At 38.3% G+C, this 12,508-nt stretch overlaps 1 long non-coding RNA gene across 5 annotated transcripts; it reads left to right on the forward strand.

Moving 5' to 3' along the window:
• Positions 1-6,946: 6,946 nt before the first annotated feature.
• On the forward strand, positions 6,947-10,543 carry LOC145106673 (uncharacterized). Of its 5 annotated transcripts, XR_013707624.1 has the most exons (8): positions 6,956-8,067; positions 8,152-8,274; positions 8,369-8,432; positions 8,793-8,914; positions 9,004-9,068; positions 9,151-9,213; positions 9,586-9,742; positions 10,272-10,543. It is a non-coding gene; the product is annotated as an uncharacterized LOC145106673 (long non-coding RNA). The 5 variants fall into 5 exon arrangements; XR_013707626.1 differs by having other exon boundaries at positions 6,947-8,005; positions 8,369-8,914; XR_013707623.1 differs by having other exon boundaries at positions 6,948-8,067; positions 8,369-8,914.
• The last annotated feature ends 1,965 nt before the right edge of the window (positions 10,544-12,508 follow it).

Below are 12,508 nucleotides of genomic sequence, written 5' to 3' on the forward strand. Positions count from 1 at the left end.
CAATAAAGAACAAGTATCCGTTGCCGAGGATCGATCACCTGTTCGACCAGTTGCAAGGTTCGAGATACTTCTCGAAGATCGATCTTAGGTCAGGATACCATCAACTGAAGGTGAGGGAGCAGGATATCGAAAAGACTGTATTCAGAACAAGATATGGACACTATGAGTTTTTGGTTATGTCGTTCGGATTAACCAATGCCCCAGCAGCTTTCATGGATTTGATGAACAGGGTTTGTAAACCATACCTTGATAAATCTGTGATAGTATTCATAGACGATATCTTGATCTATTCGAAGAGAAAGCAGGAGCATGACAAGCATCTGCGTGAAGTGCTAGAAGTTTTGAAAAAGGAGAAGTTGTATGCAAAGTTCTCCAAATGTGAATTTTGGATTCAAGAAGTCCAATTTTTAGGTCATGTGGTTAACCAAGAAGGAATAATGGTTGACCCAGCAAAGATTGAAGTTGTGATGAAGTGGGAACAACCAAAAAGTCCTACGGAGATTAGAAGCTTTTTAGGATTAGCTGGATATTATCAAAGATTTATCCAAGGCTTTTCTTCGATCGCTACTCCATTAACAGCTTTGACCCACAAAGGAGCTACTTATGCTTGGAATGAAAAGCATAAGGAGGCCTTTGAAAAGTTAAAGAAGAGACTGTGTGAAGCACCAATTCTTTCGTTACCTGAAGGAGTTGAGGACTTCGCTGTCTATAGTGATGCCTCTGGAGTTGGGTTAGGATGTGTTCTGACCCAAAGGGATAAAGTGATAGCGTATGCATCGAGGCAGTTGAAAGAGCATGAAAAGAACTACCCCACTCATGATCTGGAGTTGGCAGCGGTAGTATTCGCCTTAAAGATATGGAGGCATTATCTTTATGGTACTAAGTGTAAACTTTTCACTGATCATAAGAGTCTTCAATATCTCTTTAATCAGAAGGAATTGAACATGAGACAGCGGCGCTGGCTGGAACTACTCAAGGACTACGACTGTGAGATACTTTACCACCCTGGTAAAGCAAATGTTGTTGCTGATGCTCTCAGTCGGAAGGTAAATCTTGAAAAGAGAAGTCCAAGAGCGTTGAGAATTGAAGTTGTCTCGACAATTGTGGAAAGTATAAAGAAAGCTCAGGTGGAAGCTTTAGAGAAAATTGACCAGAAGGAGGAACGTTTGGGCAAAACGTTGGTGTTTGATACAAACGGTCAAGGATTGAAGGTATTCAAAGATAGGATTTGGGTACCTAAGACGGGAGGAGTAAGAGGTCTTCTGATGGAAGAAGCTCACAAAACCATGTACTCGATTCATCCCGGCAGTACGAAAATGTATAGGGATCTAAAACCCTATTACTGGTGGCCGACGATGAAGCTCGATGTTGCTAAGTATGTGGCCGAGTGTGTAACATGTGCTAGGGTTAAGGTACAACATCAGAAACCATATGGGAGTTTAGAACCTTTACCTGTACCCATGGGTAAATGGGAAGATATCACTATGGATTTTGTGACTAAACTGCCCAGAACAAGGAACGGTCACGACATGATTTGGGTGGTCGTTGATCGCTTCACTAAGAGTGCGCATTTCATAGCCGCTAACGAGAAATGGTCTATGGATAAACTTGCGAATTCTTACGTGAAGGAAATTGTGAGGCTACATGGTGTTCCGTTAACGATTGTATCCGATCGTGACAGCCGTTTTACCTCAAGGTTTTGGAGAAGTCTACAAGAGGAATTGGGTACCAAGTTATGTTTGAGTACAACTTACCATCCGCAAACCGATGGTCAGACCGAACGAACGATTCAAAGATTGGAGGATATGCTGAGATCATGTACCCTAGAATTCCAAGGTAACTGGGATGAACACTTACCTTTAGTAGAATTTTCCTATAATAATAGTTTCCACTCGAGCATCAAGATGGCACCTTATCACGCTTTGTATGGGGAGAAGTGTCGAACGCCATCATGCTGGTTGGAAGCTGGGGAAAAGCAGTTTGTGGGACCTGAAATAGTCCATCAGACTGCTGAAAAGTTGAAAGTGATAAGGGAAAGGATGTTAGCTGCTCAAGATCGACAAAAGAGTTATGCTGACAAGAAAAGACAACCGATATCCTTCGATGTTGGAGATTCGGTTTTACTTAAAGTCTTGCCGTGGAAGGGACTTATAAGATTTGGTAAGAGAGGAAAGTTGAGTCCAAGGTTTATTGGACCGTTTAAAGTTCTTCAGAGGATCGGGAATCAAGCTTACAAGCTAGAATTACCAGAAGAACTGGAGGGTATTCATAACACATTTCATGTGTGTTATTTGAGAAAGTTTACGGGAGATGTGCCCGACATAATTCCGATTTCTGAGTTAAGGTTGGATGAAAACAAGAGGTTGATCGAAGAACCTGAGGCAATCGTTAACCGTAAGACTAAGAAGCTGAGACGCAAGATGGTCGATTTAGTGCTTGTGCGTTGGAAACATACGAATTGGCCAAATCTCACTTGGGAAACGGAGAGTGACATGATGAGTCGCTACCCGCATTTGTTTGCTGATGTGTGATTCCGGGGACGGAATCATCCTAAGGGGGAGAGAATTGTAATGCCCGTGTTTCTAGGCTAGGCATTTATATTGACATTATAGTCTAGGTTAACCTTTGTAACTCATTTTGAAGAAATGAAAAGGAATTATGTGAATATTATGTGAATTATGTGTTTTATGCTTAATTATTAAGGCTTAATTAATTAAGAATAAAAATGAGCGTCAAAAATTAAATTTTAGATGAAGCCGATATCTATTAAGAAACTTGTAGTGGGCGTGACAAGGATTACAGATATATAAAGAATGCCGAAATCCGAGTTATAACGAAGAAGTTATGACCTGTCGAAGTTTCGCGACAAACCGGCACGGGCCGAATGTCGTAAAAAGTGAGTTTTTGATAAACTACTTTTTGGACTTAGTGATATAAATGAAACTTGTAGTGTTCGTTAAACCGAGAGTAGGTATAAAAAGAACGCCCAAATCTGACTTCGTATAAGGAAGTTATGATTTTTCGAAGTTTCAGCTTAGCAGTAGATAGCTAAAAACTCGAATTTTAGATCGAATGATTTTTAGCCAACACAACCTAAACGAGAATCGAAGGTCTCGTCATTAGTAGCACAACGGTAAAAAGTCTGACGAAAACGGACGTTGGATGAAGAAGTTATGAATTTTTAACGGATTTCCTGTCCTGGTCTGTTAAAAATAATAATATAAAAATTAAAATCAAAATTAGCCAACGAAGTCTAAACGAAAGTTGTAGAGCGTAATTTTACCTATGCGTGCATATAAATAACGTCAAAAACGGAGTTCGTATGCGAAAGTTATGGATTTTAGAAGGTTTAGGTGCAATTTCCGAGAAATTCGCATGGATTGGAGTCGGCCACGTCACCCTCGCCTCGCTGCTGACCCATGTCCGAAGCAGCTGCGTCATCCGAGTCGTGGCCCAGTCCGAGACCGACGCGTGTCGCATGCGTGGCCTGTCCGAAGCGAGCCACGTCTCGCCTACCAGCCTCCGACGCGCCTTCGCATCCGAGCCACGTCTCCCTTCCGATCCGAGCCTCACAACTGCTACGTGGAGTCTTCTTAGCCACCAGTCTTCAGTCTCGCACCCTATAAATAGGAGGGTTGCGAGATCTCCCGGGTACTTTTGGAAAATTGGCATTTTCACCCCTAAACTTATATTTTGACTATTTTGACTTCCCCCGAAGCCCCGGTATCATTTCCAACACTCGAAACACGTCCCGAAGTGCCCGAAGACCTGGAAAAATTTTCTTTTCGGTTTTGAAGCTCCAACCTCGCAGAGCCCGGTTTTTCATTAAAGCCCCCGGTTTTATCAGAAACGATCATTTTAAGAAACAAAGTGCTGCCCGATTATCATCAAATCAAGTGAGTGTATAGTCACTTTCATTTTACACATAGATATGAAGTATTTACCTTATAATACGTGCTATGTGCAAATATATTAATTGTTTATTTGAGGTGACTATTGAGTTGATGTTTTATACGAGTTTTAAACTGTATAAGTATTTTTATCTACAAATATGTTGGGTAGAACATGGGTAGATAGTGATGTGTGATAAAATAAAAGTGATGAGAGGCCTCGTTGTGATTTGTGATTCAGTCATCTAGCGGAGTTTGGATGACGACCACGGACTTTCTAGACAGTCCAGTGGGAAACATTAGCAGGTCCGCAACCTGTAGGTGTTAATGAACTTGGGTGTTTATTCGATGTACTCCATCCCCCTCATGGTTGCCTTTAGGACATGTATGGCTGAGGAAACCCCTTAGCAGTAGTGTCCATCCCGATGATATTCTTTAGTCTAGTCCCTTGTGAAAAGTGTTTAGGGACGTAAAGTGAGGATAACGGGAACGGGTAATCAGGGTTATTGTTGATTGGTGAACTTAATAAGTTTATTATTACTGTGGGTTGAAAACCCTATATGCTCACCAGGCTCCCAAGCTTGACCCACTCAGTTTTTTTATGATTACAGGTAGTGGACCCCGAGCTTAGTCGGAGGATGAGGTGAGATTTTTGGATTATAGGCCAGTAGTTGTAAATAACTGTAGTAAGGCTTATAATGTCTTGTTTATGCTTTTGATCTGTATCGGAACATGACATCCTGAGGTTTTGATATATATATGGAAAATATATAACTTCTTAATGAAGGGTTTTGATAAACTTTTATCATATGTTGTTTGGGGACCAATTCCGCAACATCTTTTGAAAAGATTTCTCTGATTTTATTTTAAAAAGCATAAATTAAATCGGTCTTTTCTGGCCGAGAAATTAGGGGATGTCACAATTGGTATCAGAGCATTAGTTTAAGCGAACTAAGAAATATCCTACGATTTCTAGACTTAAACTTAGAATGCTAAGTGATGATTGTGAGATGAGTGTCTACCATATTTAAGACACGAGCACTAGTTTATTTTAGGAAGAATGCCTAAAATGCCCTTATGTGCTAAATGCTATGTGTTTGCCATGTGTGCCATTATTTGTTCGGATCTATGGTCTGTTGCCGACCGGATCTGGAAACCTTATGTGTGTAGGATTCTAAGCGTATGATTACGAGATTAGAACTAACATGTAAACGTTTCGGAGTGATAAGGGAATTGAAATGTCTAACAAGGATAAAGACCTAAATTCGCCTTATTCGGTATATAGATTGTAATGGCAAGAACTCGTAGTGGAGTTGCGAATGCAAACGGAAACAGGGATCAACAGCCTCAACCTCAAGTAGTTGAGCAAGTACCTATTGTAGGAGCTGCACCTGAGCCAATGACGATGGCTGGGGTACAAGCAATGATGCAGATGACGCTGGATCGCCAAATGGAGGAGACAAGGCGATTACTACAACAGAATAGGGAAGAAACTACGATGCCTGTTGAACAGCTCGTAGTGAATGAAGGGCAATCAGTAGGAGGGAACTACAGAGGGACTCTTGGTCAAGCCAACCCACCGATAGTTAGACAAAACAACCAGGATGGAGGAGCTGATGGACGCGGGGTGCAAATATAAAGATTTCATGGCATCTAAACCACCATGTCTATCTGGAAGTCCGACACCGGTGGAAGTCATGAACTGGATCTCCGAAATGGAGACGATGTTTGAAAGCTGTGAATGCAGCAACAAACAAAAGACCGTACTTGCAATTCCTCTGTTAAAGTCTGGTGTGTTGAGCTGGTGGAAATTACTAGCTGATTCGATGCCCAAGGGAGAAGCTAGTAAGATGTCTTGGGAAGACTTTGTGCTACAACTGAAACTGCAATACTGCTCTGAGCAGGATCTTCTGGAAATTAATAATGAGTTCCAGAATTTAAAGAAGGGAAAGATGAGCGTTACTGAATACGCTGTTAGTTTTACTGAAAAGATGAAGCTTGTTCCTTACCTAGTTCCAACTGAACTCTCTAAGGTCAACAAGTTTGCCCTCGGATTACCAGCGAACTTTGGTCCGATGGTTAAGCAAGCAACCACTTTGAAAGCCGCTATCTGGGCTGCTAAGAATGTGGAGGTTCAGATCAAAGAGAAGGGTCTGGAGAGGGCAGAAGTTGGTGAGAAGAGAAAATTTGAAGGAACTTCAGGTTCCAACAAGAATAGCAAATTTTCTAAGTCTAAGAAGTTTGGAGGAGGAGGAAGTGAAGTGAAATGGTGTGAGAAGTGCAAGAAAAAGCACTCTGGGAAATGTAGCGAGGAGGTGACTTGCTACAAATGTGGAAAGATTGGGCATTATGCCAACGTGTGTCCATCCGACAAGAGGGTATGTTTTGAGTGCCATGAAGCAGGGCATGTTTTTAAAGACTGTCCAAAGAGGAAGGATGCAGCAAAGCCCAATCTACCACCAAAGCCAAAAGCCATAGCCTTTCAAATGACACTTGAAGCTGCAAAGGAGGAAGTGGATGTCTATATTAAATCTATATTAATTGACTAAATTGACTAAATTACCCTTGTAATTAATTAAGATGATAATTTCAATTATATTTAATTCAATAATATATATTAATCACTTTCTTAAAATAAGTAAATTTGATTGGTCCACATTTATGCATACAATAACACAATAATTACTTTGAATAGAATAATCTAAGCCTATATATATATATATATATATATATATATATATATATATATATATATATATATATATATATATATATATATATATATATACCTTAATAAGCATTTACAAGATTTTGCTGAATTTTAAGAGGTACACCCCTTAATGCATCATGTACAACAAGTTTATACATTCCCAAAAAATCATATCCTGTTAATCATTGAAAAAGTCAGACCTCAGATTAATTCTCTTGATCGAGTCATTGAATACTAATAAGTCAGCAAATATCTATGGATTCTGGCCGACTTCTTATTGGTCAACATACATATGGCTTTTGACCTGATCTCATACCTTATCCGGTCCAACAACCTTCCCACCATTTCGCCCTATCTTCAGCCTTTTAATGCTATACCTCTGGCCATTTATCTAATACCTCTGCTCTTCACCATTCACCGTGTACGTCTTTAACTCAGTCGCCTCTCTCCTCTTTCTCCATAACCGGTGACCAACACCACCACACACCATCGACTCCGCCACCTCACACCTAATACCACCGTCGCCACCAGGTCTGTATCACAACACCACCGTCACACCACTATTACACTGCTATCACACCCCTATCACCTGACACTCAACCATCAGTGTTCTCCTCCTCTCCCCCCCCCCCCCCCCCCCCCCTCAATTGGAGATCACCGCAAGCTATTACCTATACCCCACTCCATCTTCGCCACCTGGGCACCCTCCTCGACCATCGGTGCAATGAGAAACCCTAGCCACCACAATCATCAAACTCATTAATCGGAGACCATCACAAACTCATTCATCTCTCGCTAAGTAATCTCTGTAAATAAGCCTAGCTTAGAGCTCCCAGCCCCTGTTCCCTGACTTTGAATTTTTTGAGCCAGTGACAACGCTCCTTCATCTCTCTAGCCACCACCACAGTCAATCCCCACCATCTCCAGTTTCGTATCGATGATTTTTGTTGGATAAAAGAGTCTTTTGTGTTGTTTTAAACGTTTTTCAATTGGATGTGTTAAGACAGAACAAAAAACTGGAAAGAAAAGAAATATCAAGCAGATAGGGAGAAAGAGAGAGATCGAGGTTGAGTGGGGAGGAGGTAACAGAGCTGTTGTGGGATCTGATAGGCGGTGGTTAGCACATATTTGTTCGTTTTCATCAAAATGCTTTCTATCCCCTCATGTTCCTATTTTTTCTTTTGATTTCATTTAGGTAGGTAACCCGATTGGGTAGCCACCAATCAACACTAATATCACCACCACCCATATGATACTGTGATTTGTGGGTTCTAAAATTTTTAAAATAAAATATCCCTTTGTTGCTTTATTCAAATCCTTAATACTGGAGTAGTTCAGACTTTTGATGGCATGAATCTGGACTCATTCATTGTTGTGTATATATCTCTTACGATTTTGGGATAAGGTTTGCATTCCACTGCCTCTAAACAACCCCTATCTCTCCCACTTGATTATGAATTTTAGAAGGTTCTCATGAGACTAAAAGCTACTCTGTTAATTGTACTTTTATGATTTTGAATGTTATAGTAACCAACTTTTACTATTTTTCAGATGCAGATGCAGATGCAGATAATTGCTGAATTCTTTGGTTTGCTTCCTTTTTTTTATCGGGATTGGAGCTATTTAGTTGAGATCTATTGGTTGATGATACAAAGGCATTTCCATCTCAATAAGGTTTTTTCATCCTTTATGATTCAGTTTTACTCTCATAGCAAGAGGGTTGTTTTGATCTCTTGAAGATTTTTTTTTTTTTCTTTTTTGCATTCAGATTTGTTGAAGTGCAGCAGTGTTCATCACCTTTCACACACACACAAATAATTAGATATAATACTGTAAGCTTTTATATTTATATCTACTTTACAAACGCACAAATTCATACATATAAAGAGTTTCTATTGTTTCGTTGAATGGCAACAATATGAAGAGTTCCTATTGCTATGAATGGGTTGTAGACCATTTTGTCAGGTTTGGTTGTGGGCACGAATAATGATGTTTTGTTACTTGATATTTGTTTTCATGTGTTTTTGTCCATATATGTGTAAATCTTTCATTTTACAGGCATTGAATATAATATGTAATCTAGGTTATTAATAAATATAACCACAAATCTAGGGTAAGGTATGCAAAAATGATCTTTAAGGTAAGATTATGCTCTGTGGTGCTTTGACTATGTTTCCTGGTCAATCTGACAGGATCAGCATGAAATAATTGCTCTTGCTCCTAGCTGTTTGCAGATCAAGGCAGTGGCGCCCCTAGAGGGAAAGTATAGTATCCGGATTGGAGGATCAAATCTTGCTTCACTACCTACTCTCAGGTAGGTGAATATAAAAACTTATTCTTAATGATAAAATTTTCTTAAATTTGAGTTGGTTTTAATGGGTGTCCAAAACTGGTTATCCAAAGTTTCAAACTTCATGTCACCTGGTGGCATACAAGCTTCTCTCTCCAGAACCACCATTGACAGCCGAGTAAGAATTCGGTTTTAGATATCTTTTTTTTATGTTTATTAGTTCAATTAAGCTACTTTAAACACATTCACTCTTTATTTAGACTGAATGTGAGATGTCACTGAGCAAAAATCATTACATGGATGTTCATTATTTGATAACTCAGGTATGTCATCTTCTTGTGCATATATTTGTAGGAATTACATCATTTGTCCTAAACGTCACATGCTATAACAAAACTTAACTGTATCATTTGTACTATACTTTCTCAGGTTTAAAAGTTTGTAAATCAAGAGATATTATGACAATTGTTTTTCAATATGGGAAATTATATGTTAATTTAACTTTGTACATCAAGTTTCAATTTATAGGATTTTTTAAATACTACTAATTACCTGCATATGGCTTGTGCATGATCTGGTAAAGTTTAAGTTGATGGTTTGGGTTTTTCACTTGGTTTAGGCAATCCAATCTTGCATAGTATCTTTTCCTTTTCTTTTCTTAACTCTTTCTTTGTTCTTGGTTCCCTTTTTTGCAGCTCTATACAACTTGTGATGGCTAAGGAACAAGTGTGCTAAAGGGATTATGTCAAAAGACAAAACCACTAAGTTGTTAGAGATCTCCTCCAAGGGAACAGGAGCACGAGGGGCAAAAATGTCCAAAACAAGAAAAAAAAATAGAAAACCACATACTAGGTAATTAAAAAAATGAAGAAGAGAGATGATCCTTGCTATTGAAAATTACATTAGGTCTGTAGTTGATAGGATAGAGTCTTTTAAATATTTGATTCTAGCATTAAAAAATGAAAGTACATTGCAAAGTTGCATCAGAGCCTCTAGGTAATTATAATATTTGGCTCTTTTAAGCATATTTCTGTCTCTAGCGTTAGCATCCTACTTTCAATCTGAATATAGTTGTCTGTTTAAGATTTTTTTTTAAATAAGTAGGTTGCTATGAGTTAATCCTAATTACTTTGTATGTAGTATGATTATTTTACATATACCCCCTTTTAAATAAAAGATGGCATGTTAACTTTATCTTGCATTTAGACATCGTTTTATCCCCATACTTTGTGGCTTTATCCAACTAAAATCTAAAAACACTTTGTACTTTTGATAGCCCAATGCAACACTTGATCTTTATAAGATAGAACTATATGTTAATATGTTGTAGGCTGATTATGAGCTTGAAGTAGCAAGTAATACTCAATACTTCTTTTTGCAGATATGTAGGAAATAGTTGTCCTCCTTGAAACCATAATTCGGACGTGAGATGGGCTATTTGTGGGGAAATTAAGCAGATTGAAGTACAACTTTGTATATTCAATTAGAATGACTATTTATTTGTTAAACACACATCTCCTGTCTAACTTTCTTATGACCAAATATTCTTTGGATAATATTGCTTTTTATAATTGTAAATTATTCTAATTAGACTATACATTGAATAATTGTTTAATGTTCTATTTTCATGTCGAAGAAATAGCATTTATTGTATTTTTGTTTTTTATTTAACTTTTGTTTGTGCAATGTTGTATACAGTGAAAATAAAAATCACATTGAAGTACAACTTTTATCTTGAAATTAAAAGCAAAGTTTATTTCGAAATAAAGTCAAGCCATTTTATCTACAATTTTTTAACTTACAATTAAAATAACTAAAACTAAAACTTCATTTGCGTAAAATAACTAATTGCTTCTACAAACTAATTTCTAAAAGAAATTATTTTTTACCCGTCGCTTGGCACGGGTAAACGGCTAGTATATATATATATATATATATATATATATATATATATATATATATATATATATATATAATATTGTTCTCTGCACCTTGCCTTGCACCTTGCCTCTGATGTCACTAAAACATAAACTCTATTAAGTTATCTATTTATATGTTTCAGGTGTATTTAAATCATGTGTTTAGTTTGTTACATATATGAAGATGAATTTATGTGCTTCACTTTACTCTTTCACGTTAATGTGGGGTTGAAATTTGGGCCTAATTGTTGATTGTTAAATTTAGTATAAAAAAAAAAAATTTGGGCCCCTCACAAAAATGGGCCCTGGACACATGCCCCACTTGCCCCTCCCCATAACCGGGCCTAGTCTCTGATTTCTAAAAAATACAGCGGCGGCTCAAAGTTACGACGAATTATTTCAGTGAGAATGTTCAGTTTCAATCAGTGAGATTTGTAGCTTGGAACAAAAGAAACACTTTGGTGGTGTCGGAATCGCGAGAAGTGGTCGGAGTTGGCCGGAAAATGACCGAAAAGCCACGAAGAGGTGGTTGCGGTGCTAGCAGCTCCGGGAACGGATCAGGAAAATTTTTGGGTGGGGTTTGTAGACCTCAGAAAAACAAAGAGATGGACGCATGTTTCGTCGAATTCCAACTGATGGATCAACGAGAATCTTGATTTTTTCGGTGAGATGGGATGTGTTCTTGAAAAAAAAAGAATGGGGAAGGCAAAGATGGATCTAATTGGAGAAGAAAGGGTTGGACATTTTAATCTTCTAGTTAAATAAAGTCTTTTAAGGTCAATGTTAGTCAACAAGCCAAAGTTGGTCAAACTCGAGGTCAACATTTTTTAAAATTGGTCAATGCCTCTGCATGCGCAGGTCATGTATCACCCTATGCGGGTCGCGTGCACCAATCAGATACGAGCCACTATTTGTGAGCATTTTTGGTCTTGATCAGGTCCGATGGTACGGGTAGGACATGTACCATTGCATGGGTCGTGTAGACTGGGCGCGCTGTTAGATTAGGTGTCTAAGCCCATAACTATTTTGGTAAGTATTTGACCCGATTATGAGCATGGTCCTTTTGGGTTGCCTTCACCATAGCAACTTGTAGGATGAATTATGAAGAAGGAGGATTAATTATGATTTATTAATATATTATAAGAATAATATATTAAAGGAGAAATCATATTGTTTAATTAATATTAGTCAAGAATTAATTAAGAATTAATTTTGTGGCTAAAAGAGATTAATTAAACTTAGGGGACTATTATGCAAATCATTGATAGTTGCATAATTGGGCTAATGGACTCCATAGAAGTTAGAGTGGACGAAATCTATGGGGAAGCCCATAAGAATTCGTCCAAGGCCTCTAAGGAGGGAGTCCATGGACTGCTTAGGGCCTAAGCAGTCAAATTAGGGTTTCCTAGTTCAAAACCCTAATAGCCTAACTATATAAGGACCCCCTAAGGCCCCAAAAACGTGGTGAAGTGATCCCTAAGGGTTCTTGGATGTTTTTGTGCCTCTCCTCTTTCTTCTTCTTCATCCTTATTGCTAGTGGTGTTTGTGACTCCATTAGAGGTGCAACATTTGAGGCACTAAGCTTTCAGAAGTCAATTACAAGAAGGATTCAGATTGTTATTACTACATAACAATCAAGGTAATATCTAAACCCTATTTTATGTTAATATCGATTATCACATGCTAGATCTAGGGTTTA

This window comes from Lactuca virosa, chromosome 4 (genome assembly GCF_052849685.1).
Source record: "Lactuca virosa cultivar CGN04683 chromosome 4, Lactuca_virosa_CGN04683_v6, whole genome shotgun sequence".
NCBI classification, from domain to species: domain Eukaryota; kingdom Viridiplantae; phylum Streptophyta; class Magnoliopsida; order Asterales; family Asteraceae; genus Lactuca; species Lactuca virosa.